This window comes from Anguilla rostrata, chromosome 9, assembly GCF_018555375.3.
Source record: "Anguilla rostrata isolate EN2019 chromosome 9, ASM1855537v3, whole genome shotgun sequence".
NCBI lineage: Eukaryota > Metazoa > Chordata > Actinopteri > Anguilliformes > Anguillidae > Anguilla > Anguilla rostrata.
In genome coordinates, this window is record NC_057941.1 from 53,983,123 (window position 1) to 53,994,071 (window position 10,949).

Here is a 10,949-nt window from a genome sequence, read left to right on the forward strand (position 1 = left end):
GTCTGTTAACCACATACACATCTACAGCAGTCTGTTAACCACATACACATCTACAGCACAGTCTGTTAACCACATACACATCTACAGCACAGTCTGTTAACCGCATACACATCTACAGCAGTCTGTTAACCACATACACATCTACAGCAGTCTGTTACACACATACACATCTACAGCACAGTCTGTTAACCGCATACACATCTACAGCAGTCTGTTAACCGCATACACATCTACAGGACAGTCTGTTAACCACATACACATCTACAGCGGTCTGTTACACACATACATATCTACAGCAGTCTGTTACACACATACACATCTACAGCAGTCTGTTACACACATACACATCTACAGCACAGTCTGTTAACCGCATACACATCTACAGCAGTCTGTTAACCGCATACACATCTACAGCACAGTCTGTTAACCACATACACATCTACAGCAGTCTGTTACACACATACATATCTACAGCAGTCTGTTACACACATACACATCTACAGCACAGTCTGTTAACCACATACACATCTACAGCAGTCTGTTACACACATACACATCTACAGCACAGTCTGTTAACCGCATACACATCTACAGCACAGTCTGTTAACCACATACACATCTACAGCACAGTCTGTTAACCGCATACACATCTACAGCACAGTCTGTTAACCACATACACATCTACAGCAGTCTGTTAACCACATACACATCTACAGCACAGTCTGTTAACCACATACACATCTACAGCACAGTCTGTTAACCGCATACACATCTACAGCACAGTCTGTTAACCACATACACATCTACAGCAGTCTGTTAACCACATACACATCTACAGCACAGTCTGTTAACCACATACACATCTACAGCAGTCTGTTAACCACATACACATCTACAGCACAGTCTGTTAACCACATACACACGTTACCCATGTATTATTTGACATACACATGTACAATGCCCCCCCCCCCCTACACACACACCCTTTGTTTCTCTCTGTTTTGTAAACAGGCTGTAAATCAATATATAGGTAATGCCAGCACCACCTCAATATAATTATGTTCACTAGTTGCATTACATATTTAATCTATTAATGTCCGGAGTCATTTAAATCAATCGCTGCAGTGATTCACATAAATCAGTTGCTGTAGTTATGGCAATAATCTGTCTATGTACATGATGATGTTGATTTATATTGCTATAATCTCTGTAATCACACACCCCAGAATACACACACACACACACACCACATAGTACACAGGGACACAAACACACATACATGTACCACATAATACACAGGGACACATAAACACACACACACACACACACACACACACACACCACATAATACACAGGGACACATAAACACACACACACACACACACACACACCACATAAAACACAGGGACACAAACACACACACAGTTTTTCCACCAGTAAAAATTTTCCAGGAAATGCAGTCTACAGTATATTCGGATCAGGAAATAAATAAATATTTATAGACTAGAGCCTAAATAGTAGCTCTTAAAATTTCAAATATGCATTCTGCTTATCATTATCACCCTCAAGCCCAAAGTAATGATCAAATCAGATCAAATCCCCACTGATGAGCTCAATGCAGGGGGAGACTACGCGGCTAATGCTAACGTCAGGATGCGCTAAAACGTCTGAGACATTCAGGTGCAGTCAGCCACTGCCCACTTCCACACTGTGCGGTATGGCTGCAGGTGCATGGTCTTAGCCTAAACAGGCTGGTCGCTCGTTATCGTTGCCCAAGTATAAACAGGCTGTTTTTCCTCTGTGAAAACGTAAAGCCGAATAGGCCTAAAGGTGATTTGCATTTCGCTGTTTTATTGTCTTATAAAGCGCATTATGCTGCGCCACAGGCTAAAGCTAATTAATGCATCGTCCATAGAAGCGTACTCGCTGTGGCGAGTCATGGAAGTTGCTTCATTAGCCAAGGCGATTTTTTCTTCTTTATTTGGTAAGAGACGTTTCCTCTCTCTCTCTCTCTCACTCTCTCTCCCCCTCTCTCTCTCTCTCACTCTCTCTCCCCCTCTCTCTCTCTCTCTCGCTTTGTCTCTCTCTCAAATTCAAATTCAAATTCAAAATGCTTTATTGGCATGAAATACACTTGTACTTATTGCCAAAGCGTACACATAGAAACAGGAATAGGAAACATTAAATACAAACAACAATGCAATCAACAGTGTGGCAATGGCCATAACGAGTAGGCTATACAACAACAACAATAACAATAATAAAAAAAAAATAATAATTGTGATTATAATAGTAATAGTAATAATAATAATAATGTAGAAGAAAAAGAAAAAAAAAAAAAAAAAAAAAAAAAAAAAAAAAAAAGGGATAGAAATTAATAAATAATTAAAATAAATATATTTGTGGTGGTCAACCAGTGTCCCTCAGATTATGGCAGGCCGAGATGTACTTTGCTGCTAGTGGAGCCGTTGGCCTTTCTCCTAGCAGGATTTGCATTTTTTCCTCTTTTGTTTGGGAAAGGAAGTCCTTTATAATTAGAGAGAATTTGTTGAAATAATGTGTCCTAATTTCTGAATATTTTTCACAATGTAGGAGAAAGTGCATCTCTGTTTCCACCTCTCCTGTCTTACAGTGACCACATATACGTTGTTCTTTTGGTAACCATGTATTCCGGTGTCTGCCTTTTTCAATTGCAAGTGCGTGGTCACTGAGCCTGTACTTGGTCAGGATCTGCCTCTGCTTTGTATCTCTGACAGAGAAGAGATACTCAGCCAATTTGTAGTCTCTTTTTAGGGTCCGGTAGCAATCTAGTTTGTTTTGTGTTTTCTCTCTCACTCTCTCTCTCCCCCCTCTCTCTCTCTCCTTCACCCTCTCTCCCTCTCTCTCTTTCTCCCTCTGCTGAAGGAATGATTGATGATGGAAGAGCACAATCAACCCGTTGCCTTGACGATGTACTCAGCCCGGCCTGGTGTTGCAGAGGACCAGTTGCCACAGCAACTCATGCTGTAGTCTCAGATTACACATGCAGAGGGTTAAGCCACAGTAAAACACTCTCTCTCTCACACACACACACTCACAAACCCTCACTCATATTATACACACACACACACTCACAAACCCTCACTCATATTATACACACACACACACACACACTCACAAACCCTCACTCATATTATACACACACACACACACACACACTCACAAACCCTCACTCACATTATACACACACACACACACACACTCACAAACCCTCACTCATATTATATACACACACACACACACTCACAAACCCTCACTCATATTATACACACACACACACACTCACAAACCCTCACTCACATTATACACACACACACACACTCACAAACCCACACTCATATTAGACACACACACACACACTCACAAACCCTCACTCATATTATACACACACACACACACTCACAAACCCTCACTCACATTATACACACACACACACTCACAAACCCACACTCATATTATACACACACACACACACTCACAAACCCTCACTCATATTATACACACACACACACACACACACACACTCACAAACCCTCACTCATATTACACACACACACACACACACATACTCACAAACCCTCACTCATATTATACACACACACACACACACACACACACACACACACACACACGTGAAATAAGGTCAGCGTGCCTGTGTGTGTATTGTGTGCGTGTGTGTGTATAATCTGTGAGGGTTTGTGTGTGTGTGTATAATATGAGTGAGGGTTTGTGTGTCTGTGTGTGTGTGCACAATATGAGTGAGGGTTTGTGTGTGTGTGTGTGTGTGTATGTGTGTGTGTATAATATGAGTGAGGGTTTGTGTGCGCGCATAGTTTACAGGCTTACCCTGGGAAAGCTTTTTTTCTGCATATTTTAGTTTTATTACAGGAAATGTGACTGCATCCTCTATCTACACTAAGATTATATTCTAATACATTCTGACAGAGGACAAATAATTACAAATATTATGTTAATTTAATGACATCAGGAATATTTATTCCAGTGATAAAATGACGTGCACATTGGCTGTAAATGATTTCACCCTTCTCTGTGGCCTTCAACTCCACCCCCTCTCCCCCAATACCCAATCACCTTCCCTAACACTCAACCACTCTCCCCATCACCCAATCACCTTCCCCAATACTCAACCACTCACCCCCAACACCCCAACACCTTCCCCAATACTCAACCACTCACCCCCAACACCCAAACACCTTCCCTAACACTCAACCACTCTCCCCATCACCCAATCACCTTTCCCAATACTCAACCACTCACCCCCAACACCCAAACACCTTCCCTAATACTCAACCACTCTCCCCATCACCCAATCACCTTCCCTAACACTCAACCACTCTCCCCATCACCCAATCACCTTCCCCAACACTCAATCACTCTCTCCCAACACTCAATTACCTTCCCCAACACTCAACCACTCTCCCCCAACACCCAATCACCTTCCCCAATACTCAACCACTCACCCCCAACACCCAAACACCTTCCCTAATACTCAACCACTCTCCCCATCACCCAATCACCTTCCCCAATACTCAACCACTCACCCCCAACACCCAGCTCAGACGCTTACTGTAGCAGTGATGGGCACTGCCAGGGGTGTACCAGCTCAGACACTGGGCACTGGGGGGGGGGGGGGGGGGCTCTGTATGCAACCATGAGCACACCACACACAGGCTGACTTCTACACTTTCCCCAACACCCACACTAACCCCCACAACCATCAGAATGAAAATCCCCCAATCCTTCTGTGGCCCCTCCCTCTCTGTCATTTTCTTTCTCTCCCACCTCTCTCTCTCTCTCATTTTCTCTGTTGCTCTCTCCCTCCTCTCTCTGTCTCTCTCTCCCACCGCTCTCTCTGTCATTTTCTCTCTCTCCCACCTCTCTCTCTGTCTCTCTCCCTCCTCTCTCTGTCGCTCTCTCCCACCTCTCTCTCTGTCTCTCTCTCTCCTCTCTCTGTCTCTCTCTCCCACCTCTCTCTCTCTCATTCTCTATCTCCATCCTCTCTCTCTGTATTTTGCCCTGAAATGCACCTAATTTCCTCATGTCTTTCCTACCCAATACATATTAGCTGGACAGACAGAGTGACTGAGAGAGGGGGGACAGAGCCAGGGATGGAGGACATGGAAAAAGAAAGTAAGGGAGAGAGAAAAAAAGATGTGAGGTAAAATAGACAGAGGGAGAGGGAAGCAGAGAGAGAGAGAGAGAGAGAGAGAGAGAGAGAGACAGACTCCATTTTCAAGCAGCTCCCCTTAGCAACAGCAACTGTTCTGCCTGTGCTCCATTGGCCAGCTGACAGCTCACACGGCAGTTATCTGCAGGCCCTCCACCAATGAGAATGCCCCTGCAGAGAGTTCAGCTGCAGTATTCCATTTTTACCATGGTAACAGAAACCTGCTCTCAGTCTGTCCGTGACAGGACCTGGAGCTGTCTGCAAGGCCAGCCATGGCTTACCTGGCAACCCCCCAGGCAACCTGGCAACCCCCCTGTCCCCCCCTACCCCCTCAGTGAAGCAGCAAGCTTTTAGACATTCCCACTCACCTCTGCTAATGGCCTTGCTCACAGTGACTCCCACAGAACAGATTTATATGGACTATTCCTGATTTCTGCATATTTACTTTTAAGGCTTTTCAGATCCAGGGATGCGACTGCTCTCTGCACATACTGATAACTTTCCCTGGACTCTCCGGGCTGTACAGAGTACCCCCACCTGACAGGGAGTGGAACTCACACTGAACTGGCCAGAGCGTCTGTGTGTCTGTGTGTGTCAGAGCGTCTGTGTGTTTGAGCGTCTGTGTGTCTGTGTGTGTCAGAGCATCTGTGTGTTTGAGCGTCTGTGTGTCTGTCTGTGTTTGAGCGTCTGTATGTCTGTCTGTGTTAGAGCGTCTGTGTGTCTGTGTGTTTGAGCGTCTGTGCATCTGTCTGTGTCAGAGCGTCTGTGTGTTAGAGCGTCTGTGTGTGTCAGAGCGTCTGTGTGTGTTAGAGCGTCTGTGTGTCTGTGTGTGTTAGAGCGTCTGTGTGTCTGTGTGTGTTAGAGCGTCTGTGTGTCTGTGTGTGTTAGAGCATCTGTATGTTTGAGCGTCTGTGTGTCTGTGTGTGTCAGAGCGTCTGTGTGTGTTTGAGCGTCTCTGTGTCTGTGTGTGTTAGAGCGTCTATGTGTGACTGTGTGTGTTAGAGCATCTGTGTGTGTCTGTGTGTGTTTGAGCGTCTGTGTGTCTGTGTGCGTTAGAGGGCCTGTGTGCGTCTGTGTGTGTTTGAGCGTCTGTGTGTGTCTGTGTGCGTTAGAGGGTCTGTGTGTGTTTTAGTAGGTGAGTGTGACACAAACCTTAGAGGCTGTATACAGACTTGGTTGCCAGGAAACCACAAACACTGTGCATGCATGCATCAGCTCTTACACACTCACACACACACACACTCACACACGGGCACACACACCCTGTGAGGACACAAGGTCACTGTAAAGCCCAGACTGATGGGAGTGTGCGTGTGCGGGGGTGCGTGCTTGTGTGTCTGTGTGTGTGTGTGTGTGTGCGCTTGCGGGGGTGCGTGCGTGCGTGCGTGTGCGTGTGTGAGTGGTACAGAATAGACCGTGTTGCTGTATGTGAAAGGTTTCAGGTTCACAAACACACAGGATGTAAAGTCCACTCAGGTCATGTGACTCACCTGGCCTCCCCTGCAGCCCACACAAGCCACGCCCCCTCCCTGAGTGACTGCACCTGACACATTCCACCTTCACTGGCTCCTTGCTGGAGATGCACCCCACTCTCTCAACATATGTGGCTCTCTCCCATTGGCTGAGTCACAGACTCTCCATTGGCTGAGTGACAGCCTCTCCCATTGTTCTGAGTCACAGTCTCTCCATTGGCTGAGTCACAGTCTCTCCATTGGCTGAGTCGCAGACTCTCCATTGGCTGAGTGACAGACTCTCCATTGGCTGAGTGACAGCCTCTCCATTGGCTGAGTGACAGACTCTCCCATTGTTCTGAGTCACAGTCTCTCCATTGGCTGAGTGACAGCCTCTCCATTGGCTGAGTGACAGACTCTCCCATTGTTCTGAGTCACAGTCTCTCCATTGGCTGAGTGACAGACTCTCCATTGGCTGAGTCACAGACTCTCCATTGGCTGAGTGACAGCCTCTCCCATTGTTCTGAGTCACAGTCTCTCCATTGGCTGAGTCACAGACTCTCCATTGGCTGAGTGACAGACTCTCCATTGGCTGAGTGACAGCCTCTCCATTGGCTGAGTGACAGCCTCTCCATTGGCTGAGTGACAGACTCTCCCATTGTTCTGAGTCACAGTCTCTCCATTGGCTGAGTGACAGCCTCTCCATTGGCTGAGTGACAGACTCTCCCATTGTTCTGAGTCACAGTCTCTCCATTGGCTGAGTCACAGACTCTCCATTGGCCGTGTGGCAGCCTCTCCCATTGGCCGAGTGGCAGCTGGGCGTTTGCTTTGCTGCATAAATACACAGAGTGTTTGGGCGTGGTGTTTGGGGTCAGCCTGACCTGTTTTGGCGTGGTGTTTGGGATCAGCCAGACCTGTTCGGGCATGGTGTTTGGGATCAGCCAGACCTGTTCGGGCATGGTGTTTTGGACCAGCCAGACCTGTTTGGGCGTGGTGTTTGGGATCAGCCAGACCTGTTCGGGCGTGGTGTTTGGGATCAGCCAGACCTGTTTGGGCATGGTGTTTGGGGTGAGATTTACGGGTCGTGAGCTGATCCTGGATCAGCTGGCGGGGGGCAGAATGTGCCCGGAGCATCTCTCTGAGGAAAGAGAGGGTAGAGGACGGCTGAGTTTCAAACATGCAGTTAGAAAACACTAAAAACCTCTGATGGCACATATTTCAGATCTGACAGAGGTTATTTCATAACTGACACGTGATGGAGAGCATGTTGAGTTTTAATATATTTCAGGACTGACACGTGTTGGAGAGCAGGTTGAGTTTTAATATATTTCAGAACTGACACATGTTGGAGAGCATGTTGAGTTTTAATATATTTCAGAACTGACACGTGTTGGAGAGCAGGTTGAGTTTTAATATATTTCAGAACTGACATGTTGGAGAGCATGTTGAGTTTTAATATATTTCAGAACTGACAAGCCTGCGCGTTTGGAGACAATATTAGGTGCTAGGGTTATACATACAATACATAGTCTATTTGTTACGCGCATTCTATGTAACGGAGATCAGCGAAGATTTCCCGCGTGGTCGTTTTGAGCCGTGTACAACAAATGCAGGCTTATATTCGTATTTGAAGCTAGCGCGCCCTCAGGTGGCTATATGCGCCTTGTAAATTGTATTTATTTATTTTTATCTGAGCCAAGTTTGTAAATCTCCGGAACGCAGATGCTGCGCTGGTTCACAGGTCTTCCTAGTTTGTGGATGACATGGAGGGACTCTGACCTCAGTAAGTGAGTTCGGGGTGAAAGCAGAGCATCGCCGCGTTATTTATACATAACAGCCGTTACCAGAGGAGCGAATGACAGCACAGTTTCGAGATGGGGTTTAAAGTGTTAAAAACGGACTACATCAAAAAAACCCAAACGCCCATCAGCACCGCTGTAAACGTTGCTCAGCGTTACCCTGCTGTTCTCCCCCTGTTCCCGTTAATATTCTAACCCACCAGAACTTCCCTGCGTCACACTTAAGGTAGAACTGGAAATCAGCCTACATCACTGAGAAATACCTGCACAGATTCGAGACATATCTTGCTTTTACGTCACCCGATATATTTGAAATAACAGCATAATATTTTCGTTCATTCTGGTTGGGCTGTAATCACGACGCTACGTGACACTCACTGTTTTAACTGCTGTATTGGCATCTTTCTTGTACCGGACGGGATGCTTTAGCTAATGCCTTAGCGTTGGGAACGGGTCTATGATGAAGAACTGAACACGCATAAAACGCTCACAGCTCAGAGGAACAGTCTGTTTTTGGTTGTATATGCATGTTCCCCACGATAATGTCGCGTGGATCTATGAAGCGAAACGGTAAACGGATAACACGAACGTCACAGTAGCTATAGCGCAGCCGAATCACGAAGGGATATCTCATCTGTTAATGCCCAATGCCTAAAAAACTCAGGAATTGTAAGGCCACTTAACACGAGTGACTTTGAAATGCGTCACAGTTATTGGCTGTTGTCATAAAACTTAAGTGGAAAAGTTTAAGTTAATAAAGTTATGCTGCTGCCTTACCCCATGGTTCTCGTTGAGAGATCCCACAATAGCCGTAGCCAACTTCGTCATTAGGCCTACTGATAAACGTTGAACTACAGACCTCATCACCTCTCCTTCCGTTAATGTAGACGACCACCAGTCTGTGAAACGAATAGGATTATGTCATTGGACATGCGTACATAACTCCAAATAGCTGCACGTGCTGCAACCACACACGCAGCACCAATAAAAACACAAGATGCGCGAGTTAAGGTAAAAACGAACACGATGACAACCGTTAAACGAACTGCATATTTCTCCAAAAATGCCAATGCCATGTAGTCCCAATTTTAGTGGATAATCATTTCAAATAATTTTTAAAAATCCAGAAATGAGAGGGCTGCTGTTGCTTCTTTTAAAAAAAGCATGAGTCGAAAGGTAGAATCAGTCCAGGTGTGAAATTGTATATTATAATCAAAATGCGTATGTTTTTAGACCGAGTCAAAACTGGCGGAGGCCACTAAGAACGGAAGAACTGCGCAGTTTTTATTCCATTGCTAAGCACATACTCTCTAGCGCACTCTCAAGCCTCCTCTTCACTCCCCATCCTCTCTCACTCCCCCTCTCTCTCTCGCTCCCTCTCTCTCGCTGTTCTTCTTAAGGAATTTTTCGGTGGACGGACGCTGGAGTCGATGCTGGAGGACTGGCGTTGTGTACACGCTGCTCGCGCAGTTATTGGTTGCCTTCACGTTACTGTGGCTTGAAATGAGTTGTGACATATGAAGGAGAATAGAGAGACAGAGGATAGAAAAGAAGGAAAGGACAGGAGAATTGAACGTATGAATAGAGCTGTCATGTTCTCGTGGAATGATGATGCTTGTTTGACGGTCGAGGTTGGTATAATTTCAGCTAAACTGAACAACATCATTAACTCCAGCCATACCGATACGCTACCATGAGAGAAAGTTCTCGACTCCCAGCGATACAAGTAAAATCTGTAAATATACAAATGGCCTCAAGGTGGCAGTCATGCACTTCTTTCAGTTTCCAGTGGCGTTCCGAATTTTCGAATATCCTACTACAAGGTTCGGCACGAAAGATCTCATTCAGTAGCGCTTGCACCACCGGGCGCTGATAAGAGGTAAACTGACTGGACGATATCTTTCCGTAAAATTGATTATTAGTCTCGACCAATTTTCAACCATTTTTCTTATTTATTAACAATGATTACAGCCATTTCTCAAAATACTGAACACCATCTGATGTAGCCAATTAGGTGAGTGATTATTTACTTCGGATCTCACATTTTATCAGCATTTTTAAAAAATGTGGAACATGTAGGCTACTCTTTATTCGCCACACTCACACACGGAATATTCATGGCAAAGGTCTGCTATGTGTAGAATTTGTAATCTTTTACATTGCATTTATTTTGCAGACGCTTTTATCCAAACGAGGTACAAAAGTGCATATCATGGTCATTGGAACAACTGCAAAACAGGATCGATAAGGTACAATAGCCTACTAATTTTGTATAGTTATTTATAGCCACAGCTGTCCAGTTCAGTTCACACAGTTCTCTCAGTTCCACAAATACAAAAAATAGCTGCAAGCAGCAATGCGGGGCCCTACAAACATGTCCAATATGGGTAAATAGTAGGAGAAGGAGAAAAGAGTCCAAGTGGCGTAGATGTCAGGATTTTGGGCAATCTACCCGTGCATGAGATAATACAA

The 10,949-nt window shown here is 45.4% G+C and overlaps 1 protein-coding gene across 1 annotated transcript in view; it reads right to left on the reverse strand.

Moving 5' to 3' along the window:
• Nucleotides 1–9,778, reverse strand: part of LOC135264331 (lysine-specific demethylase 6B-like) — a 35,044-nt gene extending 25,266 nt beyond the window's left edge. The window contains 2 exon segments of the mRNA XM_064353195.1: nucleotides 6,718–7,816; nucleotides 9,255–9,778. The gene's annotated coding sequence lies outside the window, so the exon portion shown is untranslated.
• Between the last annotated feature and the right edge of the window lie 1,171 nt (nucleotides 9,779–10,949).